Source organism: Pollicipes pollicipes, unplaced genomic scaffold (assembly GCF_011947565.3).
Source record: "Pollicipes pollicipes isolate AB1234 unplaced genomic scaffold, Ppol_2.1 Scaffold_7050;HRSCAF=8361_pilon_pilon_pilon, whole genome shotgun sequence".
Lineage (NCBI taxonomy): Eukaryota > Metazoa > Arthropoda > Thecostraca > Pollicipedomorpha > Pollicipedidae > Pollicipes > Pollicipes pollicipes.
In genome coordinates, this window is record NW_023596985.1 from 131,794 (window position 1) to 144,951 (window position 13,158).

Consider the following 13,158-nt stretch of genomic DNA (forward strand, 5'->3'; position numbering starts at 1 on the left):
CCATGGTATTATAGACCGTAACGAGGAAATCGAGCAATGACCGTAGCGAGGGAATCGAACGATGACCGTAGCGAGGGAGTCAAGCGATGACCGTAGCGAGGGAATCAAACGGTGACCGTAGCGAGGGAATCAAACGATGACCGTAGCTAGGGAGTCAAGCGATGACCGTAGCGAGGGAGTCAAGCGATGACCGTAGCGAGGGAGTCAAGCGATGACCGTAGCGAGGGAGTCAAGCGATGACCGTAGCGAGGGAATCAAGCGATGACCGTAGCGAGGGAGTCAAGCGATGACCGTAGCGAGGGAGTCAAGCGATGACCGTAGCGAGGGAGTCAAGCGATGACCGTAGCGAGGGAGTCAAGCGATGACCGTAGCGAGGGAGTCAAGCGATGACCGTAGCGAGGGAGTCACGCGATGACCGTAGCGAGGGAGTCAAGCGATGACCGTAGCGAGGGAGTCAAGCGATGACCGTAGCGAGGGAGTCAAGCGATGACCGTAGCGAGGGAATCAAACGATCTGCGATGTGGCGAACGCTATTATATTCGGGCACGCTGTGTTACAACACGCTAAACTCGAGCAGAGGGTGTCAGCGTTTGGCAGGAGGTTGAGCGCCCCGTCAGTGCGAAGCAAATTCCAATGGATTACACCAGAAGACTGCGATAGTGCGGTAAGTCGATTTCAAAATAACGCCAGCGCTAGGTCAGTGTTAGGTCAGTGACTACCCACATCACTACCTGTCTCAGTTTCAGACCTCTGCGCTCTGGCTTTGTCAATGGCAGACCACGACGGCCAAGGCAGGTCGTCTATGCCAAACGCTAAGCGCAAAACTCTGTTCACAACTACCTTAGAAAACCATTAAGAGTAAATCCGTCTCCAGAGTCGTCAGGCACATTCGAGCCGTCTCGCTCGTGAGGCTGTGACGTGCGATGGAGAGAGCACGCCCAAGCCCCGCATTACCGCATGCTGGGTAGCGATGCTGTGACGTCACCATGGAACTAAGTCACATGGCGCCAACGCTACAGCGGGGTGAAAACGCTGTTCTTTGCGGTCTAAATTATTGCTGAAATGCGCTTTGAGCCTACCCCCGACAGGGAGGTGGGGTAACCCATTTAATAGTGATTTATCCCGAAAAAAACTCTAGCCGGAAGGGCCTAGAAGTGGTCTGTGTAAAAGAGTACAGCATATAACAGCAAAGGATGGAGATGAGCTACGGCGGGCCAGACGGGCTCCCAGCACCCTGGAACGCGCATTATGGAATTGGAATGCACATCCTGTAGCCTTAGAGGGAAAGCTGTCAGCATGGATGCAGGCCTGCCCTTACGGGGTAGTGAGTGGTGAACCGCGGGAGGCTTAAATACAGCGCGCGCCACTTCAGTTCAAGATAGCAGAGTTTCCTGTAAAAGACCTTCGGTAAGTTTTTCAATTTCTGCCAGTCTAAGAGTCCTGGCCCATATCTCGGCCCGAAATAGTATAATTGGGATATATTAGGGCGGGTGGAGTATTATTCTCCGGGCACCATTTTTATCTAATCCATTCAACATTATATCTTAGGGCGGGTGGAGTATTATTCTCCGGGCGCCATTTTATCTAATCCATTCAACATTATATCTTAGGGAGGGTGGAGTATTGTTCTCCAGGCGCCATTTTATCTAATCCATTCAACATTATATCTTAGGGCGGGTGGAGTATTATTCTCCGGGTGCCATTTTATCTAATCCATTCAACATTATATCTTAGGGCGGGCGGAGTATTATTCTCCGGGCACCATTTTATCTAAACCATTCAACATTATGTCTTAGGGCGGGTGGAGTATTACTCTCCGGGCGCCATTTTATCTAATCCATTCAACATTATACACAAGGGCGGGTGGATGATTATTCTCCGGGCACCATTTCTATCTAATTTATCCAACATGATATATCAGTAAGTTAACCAGCACCTAGTAAGACCGTAGCACAGTATCAGCGAAATTTTGAGCACCTGCCCTCCTCACATACCCTTATTTTCCCATTTCACTCCATACGAGCACCGCAGTACGAAGATATTTGGACAATCATTGCCGATCAGTGAATGTAATGTAAACATTACATATATATTTAGTTATCTGCATATAAATATTTCTGTTACAAAAACATTTTAGTATAAATATTCTGGCGCGTTGGCCACAACGAGTATGGTGCGGCTGCTGGAACTGGAAAACGTGGATTAGGAGAATATAGTTATGTAATCAGATGCTAATATCGATTCGTCTTTGAAAGGTTTTAAGTGTAAAATTACGGTATCTAGTCAAATAACTTCAGACTAAAGGCGTAGAACAGAATTGCCATCCAGTTGATTGGCGAAATATTTGGTTTTAATTATGTGACTAGTATCTACCTAGCTTTTCCTAGTATCAATCAAAACCATACTGCGGCTACCAAACTTTAGTCCCATGGTGACGTCACGGCTGCGTAGTCTTTTACTCCAGTGGCCTTGAGCATGCCTAGCAGTCTGATTTTACGCGCGCCGCGGGAGCCTGATTGGTCCATGAGTCACGCGCCAACGGGCTGACGCAGTTCGTAGAAACTGCGTCATAAACTGGGTGTGTTTGGTTGTCGCTCTGCTCCGAAAGCGAATCGAGCGAAATATTGGGTCAAATATGTCAGCGATCGTGCAAGTCACCATCTAATCCAAACGTGTGAGCTACATTTCTAAAAGATGGAAATGAATGACACAAAAAGCTCGCTTGGTCAAACAGTCAGCTTACTTCACCCGTCGTTCAAACTGCGTGTTTAGCGCGCGGCAGAAGCGCTTTAGCGCGGTCACTCGGGCCTCCGAATTCACCCCGACAGCTTCTACGGTGGACTAAGACAGGTTCGCATCGGTGAACAAAGACTGGACGGATGATCCGCTTTCACATCTTTGGGCGCCGAAAGGCCTTCCGCTGCTGACTGCGGGCCGCTGTCATGGCCAGCACTGAAGCTGCTGCTGAGTGCGGGTCGCTGTCATGGCCAGCACTGAAGCTGCTGCTGACTGCGAGCCGCTGTCATGGCCAGCACTGAAGCTGCTGCTGACAGCGGACCGTTGTCATGGCCAGCACTGAAGCTGCTGCTGACAGCGGACCGCTGTCATGGCCAGCACTGAAGCTGCTGTTGACTGTGGGTCGCTGTCATGGCTAGTACTGAAGCTGCTGCTGACCGCGGGCCGCTGTCATGGCCAGTACTGAAACTGAAAATCTGGTCTGAAGGCGCATTGTGTGACAAAAAAGGTTGGCTACAATCGGGTGAGAAAACAACCGATGTGGGTGAAAACGCAATACAGATAGCGCACACCACAAGTTTCATATCGTTGTGTGCATGTGTAATATGGAAGGTAGTAGAGTCCCGAAAAAATACGATGCTTCTCATTCAATAGATGGTCTATCAAAGAGTATGAAATCGCACAGGCACTACACAGAAAAGCGAGCGCATTCATCCAGTGGTGTCATTTTGTATATATTAGGCGGCCTGAGCCCCCTCCCCATGTTGACTTGAGCCTCTCAATGCTCTTCTGAGCCTCTCCCCCACAATACAAATGCATGTGAACAAAAAATGCGGTGCTGGGCAGCATAAAATACAGCAAGTGTCTTTCCTGCTGGTACAATAAGTGCCTACCGGTATCAGTATCAGTCTAAAATTCCTGGTCATTATAAAGCATCGTTGCGACTTTTACATCACCTGCAAACCGTATGCCATTCGTCAGCATGACATCAATTTTGGAACCGACTAAATATATTCTTAATTTTTGTTTTGCATCAAAGGTACAACTAAATGTGGCGAAAATCCGAGGAGAACTGAAGATTTGGGGGTACGTAAGGTAAATCATATGGGTTCAGCTCCAAACGATTTCAGCGCAATTACACCCCACTGATTTAGAAACTTATTAGGTTCACGCTCGGGTTCAGGTTCGGGTTCGAGTTCGGGTTCGGATTCATGTTCTGACCTAGAGAAGCAACGTTCTCCAAAATATAACCCGCCAACCCAGCTCCCCCCGCCTAGTGAGTGGTGCAGCCTGCAAACGCCCTCTAGGCTGCGATGCTAGTGAGTGGTGCAGTCCGCAAACGCCCGCCATGCTACAATTCTAGCTAAAGGTGCAGCCCGCAAACGACCGCTATGCTACAATGCTAGTGAGTGGTGCAGTCCGCAAACGCCCGCCATGCTACAATGCTAGCTAAAGGTGCAGCCCGCAAACGACCGCTATGCTACAATGCTAGTGAGTGGTGCAGTCTGCAAACGACCGCTATGCTACAATGGTGATCGCCATGAGCTCACGAGTTTTTATTTATTGCAAATGCATTTCATCATTTCACCTTACCCTCAGATCTCTAAATTATATTGTGCACAAAATGGCACGCAACTGTCATCTAAATACATAACATTTTGCCAACAACGGTGATGCTGCTCAAAGAGCGGGAGTCGATGTACTTGCACAATGCAATTTGTAAGGTATCAAAGCAGATCTTAAACACCATCATAGCAATTTTCAACTACATATGAGAAAGAGGAGGGTGGAAATAAACCCTGTCCTTCACTCAAATTGCTCAAAAGATGTCACCCTTCTTTCTCATCTTAAAAGACCGCAGGTCATTTGTTTTAAAATTTCACGCATGAACTGATACGTTTGCACCGACAGGGTAATACAGGGTATGCTGGATGTTGGCCCAGCATACAGGGTAATAATACGTTTGTACCGACAGGGTAATACAGGGTATGCTGGATGCTGGCCCAGCATACAGGGTAATAATACGTTTGTACCGACAGGGTAATACAGGGTATTCTGGATGCTGGCCCAGCATACAGGGTATGCTGGATGTTTCAAGCCATGGGAAGTGTCAGTGCATTACGATGTGCATACGCTCAATCATCACTCGACTGTGTTACAATTGCAGCAATATCAAAATTATCATCAAAGAACCAGACCCAGTACATACATGATGTTTGTTGTCCTGAGCTGAATCCATCATGCAACCAAACCACATAGGCACAATGTGGTAGCCTTGACATGATCCACATTTCTCCATTACCTCTCTCCACTTTCCAGCCCAAAACCATCGCCGTGCGGTTGTATGTAATGATCAGGCCAATATAGATATGTCAGTGCTTTAATAAGCGCCCGGGTGGCCGGCTAGATACCCTTCGCTCGGGTGGGGTGGGGGGTCAATTTGACCCCCCTCTGAGATCTCAGGAACTAAGAAAGTTACAGACACCAAGTTTACAGGGTGTGTTTATCTGTACGTGAACTCACTTAGGTCACAATTTCAGGTTCCTAGGTCATGCCCTTTTGGTCACAAAAGGTCGAAAAAGGTCAAAATCCAGGTTGGTCTCCAAGGTGCCCCAGAACGTAGGTAACCGTTTCTAAGCAAAAGGTCGCATTATCATTTAAGGTCAGTGAACTTGTTTGACATTTTGAAGGCCAAGGCGACCAAAACCATACAAGATTGTTTTGAGTTTTGCATTTGTCTAAGCGACAAAGATTACGCTAGGCAGTATGTTCCTAAAACAAAATGTTGACCTGGGTCATTTTAGGTCAATGACCTATTCGGGCCTCTAAGAAGTGCATGGATGATGTATAATGCGGTTCCTGCTATCGATAAACTCGAAATGAGCACCAGAAACTATCCCATACAGCAAGCCCTAGAGTAATAAAGTAAGTTGGTTTTGACCATGGTGTAACCGTTATACCTGACCTTAGGTCAATATAATTTGCTCATTCAACTGTTGTGTTGTCTAAGAAAGCATCTTAGATATGCATGGCTCCGTCTAACACTCCGTTGTTGGATCAGATTGAAGGATTCCCTAGAAATTGCCTTCGCTGAAGCCATGGCCTGATTTTGACCTTCCGTAGGTCAGCGACCTTACAAGGTACATCTAAATGTTGATGTCAAACGATCACGTATTCAATTCTCTACAGCTATGCAAAATTGGGCGCCGCTACGCCGCGCCGTTTGGAAACCATTCTGGAAAAACCTTCGGGGGGGGGGGCGTCAATTTGACCAGCTACCACCCAGCAGGGGTTAAAGAGTAGCACGAAACCACTGTAGCTTGGTCGCCTGCTTGTCGTCCATGTCAGGAAAATGCCGACAACTACATCTGGAATCACTGCCGCGCCGTCACATTGCGCCCCCAGCGCCGCACCCTGGACAAGCCCGGCGCCTCAGCTTCGCACCGCTGTGCTGGCGCTCATAACAGTACCGTTGTGTACGGAGCGGTCGTGAGTGTGATAAGCAGCTGATTGCCTGACGGCGTGCCCTGGTCGTCGCTCATTTACGGTCGGCGAGCCGCGGTGACAGTCGCCATGGCGCCCTCTGATTGGTCGATCGACAACGCTCCGCACAAGGTCAAACAGCATCAGCAAAACGCTGCGGGAACACCGTGGTACGTCTGGCCGACGGCACAGCGGTATCAAATATAGAGGGACGCCCTCAACGAAGAAGTTCCCCAAGCAATATTTTCCCGTCATGACACAAATGTGAGCGTAACGAACACCAATAAAATCGTAGAACATAAATTTAAGACAGAGCAGCATACATATTTCCGGTTTTGCGTGTTTCACTTCGTCTCAAAATATCGTAATACTGTGGCCTGAATTACTGATGCAATAATGGGACTTCCGCAACGTGCGCGGCTCCCAAAAATCCATTTAAAACCCATTTTCAGAAAAATATTGTCATACTTGTAAAGAACAACTAATGCAATAACTATGATACAGGAGGTCAGGTAATTTACACATCATACGCATGCATTTGCAAGTTAATTCACTTCCTTTCATATCTCGCCCTGAGCGGGGGATGGGCAATCGATGTGAACCACCTCAACTTTCTTACCAGCGTTTCCCGGGCAAGTTGTGCAATCCGGTTCAAATTTTCAGTAGCTTCGGGAGAATTAACTGCACGAGTTTTGACACGTTAAGTTTGCAGTGCTGTTTGTTCATGTCCATGTTGGGCTCTGACCGGCTGAGCCATGGGGTGAGCTACCTCGGAAGGTACGCACTCTGACCGGCTGAGCCATGGGGCGAGCTACCTCGGAAGGTACGCGCTCTGACCGGCTGAGCCATGGGGTGAGCTACCTCGGAGGGTGCGCGCTCTGACCGGCTGAGCCAAGGGTGCGAGCTATCTCGGAAGGTGCGCGCTCTGACCGGCTGAGCCATGGGGGCGAGGAACCTCGTAAGGTGGGCGCTCCAACCGGCTGAGCCATCGGGGCGGGCTGCATGAGGCCGAAACGCTAGCCAGGCAGGTACTCCTAGCCGACGCACAACAGGTGGACTTTGATAATGCTGGCTTACATTGCAGTTTAAGTTATGGCCTGATTTAACTTATGGACTCTAGGACTCTTGTTATTGGCTTCCATGTCCCGCGCTCACCCTAGACATGCCACATCACACACGCTAGCGCCGCTTCACGGAGGCAGGCACGGATATAACTATTCCCGTGCGGGCTGAAGCTTCCAAAGAGAAAGTGTGATGCAAGAGGTCGTAAGCAGTCAGCCTCCATTACCCGCCTAAGTAGTCAGCCACGATTCATAGATCCCTTGACGGCCCTCGATAATTTTTCAGCGCCAACGGGAGCTCAATGCTTCTCGAAGTCACGTGACGACATCCCAGAGATAATGTCATGCATCCGTTGCGAGCCCCGGCTGCGCGCGGTGCCGCAGAGCAGTCCAGCAAAGAGGCTGTCCAAACACGCCTGTTGCTCTATGATGCCGATGATGTTGACGCTGTTGGTCGTGTGGCTGCTACTGCTGCTGCTGCTGCTGCTGAAGAAGTAGAAGTGGCAGTAGTAGTAGTAGTAGTAGTAGTACAAGTAGTAGTAGTAGTAGTAGTAGTAGTAGTAGTAGTAGTAGTAGTAGTAGTAGTAGTAGTAGTAGTAGTAGTAGTAGTAGTAGTAGTACAAGTAGTAGTAGTAGTAGTAGTTGTAGCAGTTGTAGTAGTATGATTATGATGATGATGCTAGCGGTGGTGGTGGTGGTGGTAGTGATGGTGATGGTGATTGTGATAATGTTGATGTGGTGATGATGATGATGATGCTGATAGTGGTGGTGATGGTTATGGTGGTGGTGGTGGTGTTGGCGGTGGAGGTGGCAATGGCGGTAGCGGTGGTGGTGGAGGCGGCGTCGGTGGCGTTGGCAGTGATGATGATGATGACGATGGTGACAACGACAACGGCGATGATAACGGTGATTGTCATTGTCATCGTTATGATGATGATGATAATTATTATCATTATTATAACCAGTATTATTGTCATTACTATTATTGTTATTATGGCGATGATGCTGGCTACGACGACGACAACGATGACGATGATGATGAAGATAATTTGGACTTTTGGGCGCGCTGACTACCCTGATGCATGATGTAAGGTGATTTATTTGGGTAGTTCTGGCTGTGAGGGCTGACCTATAAAATGGAATGCCGAGAGTTGGACCAGTTGGAAAAAGAAAAGGACATAGATATTCTCATTTTCAGAGATTTAAAGCCTGCAAATCATTGGGGTGTCCTAGGAACAGGGCGATCGGACGCTGGGCCTTGTTAACAGGCATGTTCATTACCAAAAAAGGAATGTTTCAGGAAGACGTACACAGCTCATGTCAGGCCAGAATTAGAGTATTGTGTACAGGCTTGGTTCATATGCCTCCGAAAAGATACAGATGGGTCAGAGGGGTGCAATGAAAAGCAGCTAGGATTCTGAATGAGATTGGCAACCTAGAATATAACGATATGTTTTTAGGGCTTTGGGTTTGTATTCACTGAAATACCGTATACACAGAGGACGTCTGATAGGGACATTCAGAACTATGAAAGAGATACACAAGGTAGATCTACAGGGGACTAGGAATTAGGCCAAGGGTTAGAAGAAATCAGTCTCATTTCGCAAAAGATAGGAGTAGAACCATCAAGGGACAGATACCACTCCGTCAAGGTGCAGTGAATCACTGTGATGGACTGTCAAACGAAGTTGTAGGAAATCCTCTTAAGCAACAGTAAAAATCGTTTTGAAAGGTGCTTTTGTTCTGTACATCTCATTTTAGCTAAATTCAGCCAGGTCAAGTGGTACAACTATTGTGTGTGCGGATATTGATAATTCCGCACACAAAATATTGATGTGTGCGGAACCTGAGGTAGACCGATCAAATCGAGGGACCATTGTGACTCTTTGTTGGCCAAATATATTTGTGTCTTTATGTCTTACGTCTACCCTGGTCATATGCGTCCCCCTGTTGCCTCCGTCCATTGTCCATCCGCCACATCCGTCACAGTGCGCAACTCTGGCTGGATAGACCAATGTATTAATTCCCCCGTACGGATGGTGCTCCTAGCTGCGCCGGACAACGGGCTCTGGCCAGCTCTGGTAAGATGAGAGGTCAGCCCAGATGAAGGGCTGATCTCTTAGAGAGGGGTCAGCTCCCCGATCAGACCGCGGGGTCCAGCTGACCCCTCCCTGTCCGGTGGGTCAGATCGCGGAGTTCAGCTGAGCTCTCTCTGTCTGGTGGGTCAGACCGCGGGTTTATTTGACCCCTCCCTGTTCGGTGGGTCAGATAGCGGGGCCCAGTTGATCCATCCCTGTCCACTGGGTCAGACCGCTGGATCTAGCTGACCCCTCCCTGTCCGGTGGGTCAGACTGCGAGGTTCAGCTGACCCCTCCCTGTTCGATGGGTCAAACTGCAGGATCCAGTTGACCCCTCCCAGTTCGGTGGGTCAGACTGCGAGGTTCAGCGGAGCCACGCTCCGTGTCGCCGATGCTCCTGGTGATGATGATTACGGCATCCTTCCATTCATCCACCGAGGCGATGCTTTACAGTAGCAACGCCTTGGCGTTTGGAACGTCACTTGTTCTCACTTGAGGCTGCATTACCATGGGTGCAGGAACAGGAGGGGGGGGGGGGGGGGCGGGGCCGGGAAGCCATGGCCCCCAAACTTTTCAAGGTGGGGGGCAGCAGTGTTAACTGCCCCCTTCCTCCCCCACTTTTAAGATTAAGGTTGTGCTTAGCTCACTTTTCCACCAAATTACGCGTACATGACGGGTTACATATTTTACCAGCCATCTCTCTCAAGATGTGTCATCTTTTTTGTTTGCTCATTGGCCATCGCTTAGTGTCACAGCCGCAGGCCGATGACGTGCGGCCTATGGACGCTGCGAGTGCACATGCTCAAAACCATTTTACATTGTTTTTGTCGGTAACCAATTCTGACTGAATCTTAAACATCTTAAGATGAGTATCGATTAGCCATGTTAATACAAATTTGGACCCTCCTCTAATCCACAATCTACGTTCAGGGGGCCGTCAATATTTCTGAAGAACATAGAAAAACATGGAACTGGATTCTGTGTAACAATTATTGAACCACCTGTGGTGATCAGGGATGTTGTTAACTCAGTAAGGGCTACTGTGCTGAACTGGGGCCAACTGCGCGGGCCGGAAGATCTCCTATGTCAGGGAATGGAGCAATGTGGTATGATATATCCTTCTTATGTCCTCCGGATCGACCAGGAAATCCTGCCCGCTGTCGCCAGATTGACAGCCGGAGAACACTTTGCGACGGGACGGAATGGCCCTTTAGCCCTTGACCGGAAACAGTAATGTACCCCTGGTGTTCTACTCAAGAGGCCCTTTGCCCGAAAATAAGGAGTCTCATTATTTTTTAGTAGGGGAAGTCTCATTGTTGTTGAATAAAATGGGTCGAAATTAGTTAAAAGCGAAGAAAGTCATCACATGTCTGCCTGAAAACGTTCATTTCTTCAACATGGATTAGTGAAATAGGTTTCATCAAAAGGTTTGAACATGCCCGCCCGCAGCCTCGAGAGCCAGGATAAGGACGGCCTGGGTTGAAGCTTCCGCAAAAGCGAACTGCTTCAGTCACTGCAAGTGCCACTAGACGGCGGACGCCGAGTTAATCTGTCTTCTGGACATATTGATAGTGAAAGAAACGCAAAAAGTAGAGTTTCTACATTTACTCTTCCAGTTCAACACCAGATTTCAGCACCAGTTCGCGGTGTTTTAAGGGCCAATCCGTTCTTATCATCAGTCTAAAAATCGCACACGTGAAATATATGTCCAGACTGCCATCTAAATGTACGATTTGATGTCACAAAGCGTTCAAAGGTGCCTCTTTCAGAAGCGTCATCATTTTCGTCCATTCGTCCATCGTTAGCAGCAGCTGAGTATTAATTGTTGAGCCGATGCTGCATGGAAGGTGGAGACTGCAGCGCCTGGAGTCAATTTTTTTTTTATTTTTAAGATTTTCTGCTACGCATGTTCAAAGCTACATCACATGACTTGTATTTCTGATTGATTTAAGTGTTTAAAGGTAACTATTTCAGAAGCATCATCATCTTCGTCCACTGGTGGACCAAGGCTAACAGCCACTGGGCTCACGCTCCGCTGACTATGGAGACTGCAACGCTTGGTGTGGAGGTTTTGTCGCTAAGATTTGCGAGCGCGCATGGTAAAAGACCGCGTAACAGTATTGTATCACTTCTCGATTCTGACTCAATGGTGAATATTTCCAGACAAACATGGCTTGGTCACGTTAATACACATTGTTGACCACTCTATCTGCAATCAATTTTTCATTTTCAAATGTTGATCAAACATATCGATCTAATCTACCTTCGCGATGTCCTTAACGTCTGCAGAACCCACATACAAATTCTGACAAAGCTTCTGAGCTCTATCGGTTTAGAAATTCGTCTACGTTGAATGATGAGCAGTGAAATGTCCGTGGGGCCAATTCATACCTAAGGCCGGCAGACTCCCGAAGGCTATTTTTCTGCGGTGGTGTGCTGTGAGGGAAGCCATTTCGGAAAAAGATACTGTTGCAGGTGTTTAACATACACTTCACACACCAATAAGTAGTAATACTGATCTAGAGATATGCAATAAAGCAGTTATACGATCAGTTCACAGTTAGTCATGCGGGAGACAGCCGGGCCAGGGCAGTGGCCACCGACGGCGGACGGGAACAGGGCTCAGATAAGAAACATGAAAGACAGGAATTTATTACGTGGCTTGGTTTTTTAAAAAAAATCCCGCGTTTTATGGTTCTTGTCACCTTGTTTTTGGCGATTTGACACTACCGAATTTTTCCGCCTAAAATGCTGTGACAAGTCTCATTTCTTGAAAAGCAGCCAGCAAAGTGAAGTCACGTGAAAAATCTGTCGCATTGTGAGCCATCGATTCGCTTTCAAAATTCTCGCCAGCCTATGTCCAGGCCGCATTTTGGCATCTACCCTGGGAAGGCAGATGCCTCCTTAATGACCCAAAATGCCTACCCGTTCGCGGTCGAACAGGCGAAATTGTGCTTCGGTAAGAAACAGTTCTAAATACATATCTAGCATAGCAGCCATGACATTTGAATAAAGGGCAATAACAACCTCCATTTCTACCGCTCCCCTCCCCCCCCCCCCCCCCAGTCACCGGGCTTGCTTTCCGGAAAAAGTTCCTGAAGCACACCCTGAGCTTGGCCTCTTTTTTGAAACGTTCCTACGCCTAAGTGCATTACGTAAATCAAGCCTACATGGTCCTTGCTGGGAACTGACTGTGCGGCATTTTGCATGGCAGCGTTACTCTGTAGCTTCCTGGCATACCACCAGTTGGAGAAGAAGGGCACTTGGAAGGGACATTAACGAACAAGCGAATATCATCGAAAGCATGGGAGCGAGCGGCGTCTGACATGATCGCAGGAAAAAGCCAACACATGGGCGCGCCCATAAAAACCAACACACCGAGGTGGAAGCCAACGCAAATCGCAAGTCGTCAAACACCGAGTAGGAGCAGGACGACTACGCGGTCCTCAAGCCCGCTGCGCACGGACGTCGGACCACGGAGAACCCCTCCCCTTCCCTCCCCCCCCCCCCCGCTGGCACCGACCCAGTGGGCTAACGACCCGTGACTTTCGTATTTGCCTCCCCCTTGGATTTACCTCATGCGGCGCAGACTTTGGCTCGGCCTGTCACGTCAGGGGCGTGTCAAACGCCAGCAGCGAGAGCAGCGCACAAACACGGCCTCAGAGAGCACTATTATCCCTAAACGTCCGACCTGGAGGGAACTCCATGTTGCGGATTTTTGTTGTTGTTTTTTGTTTTGCTTTTTTGCTGAACGTGACCATGGCATGGCTGAGTCCTCGCTAGATTTGCCGGCGGAGTGT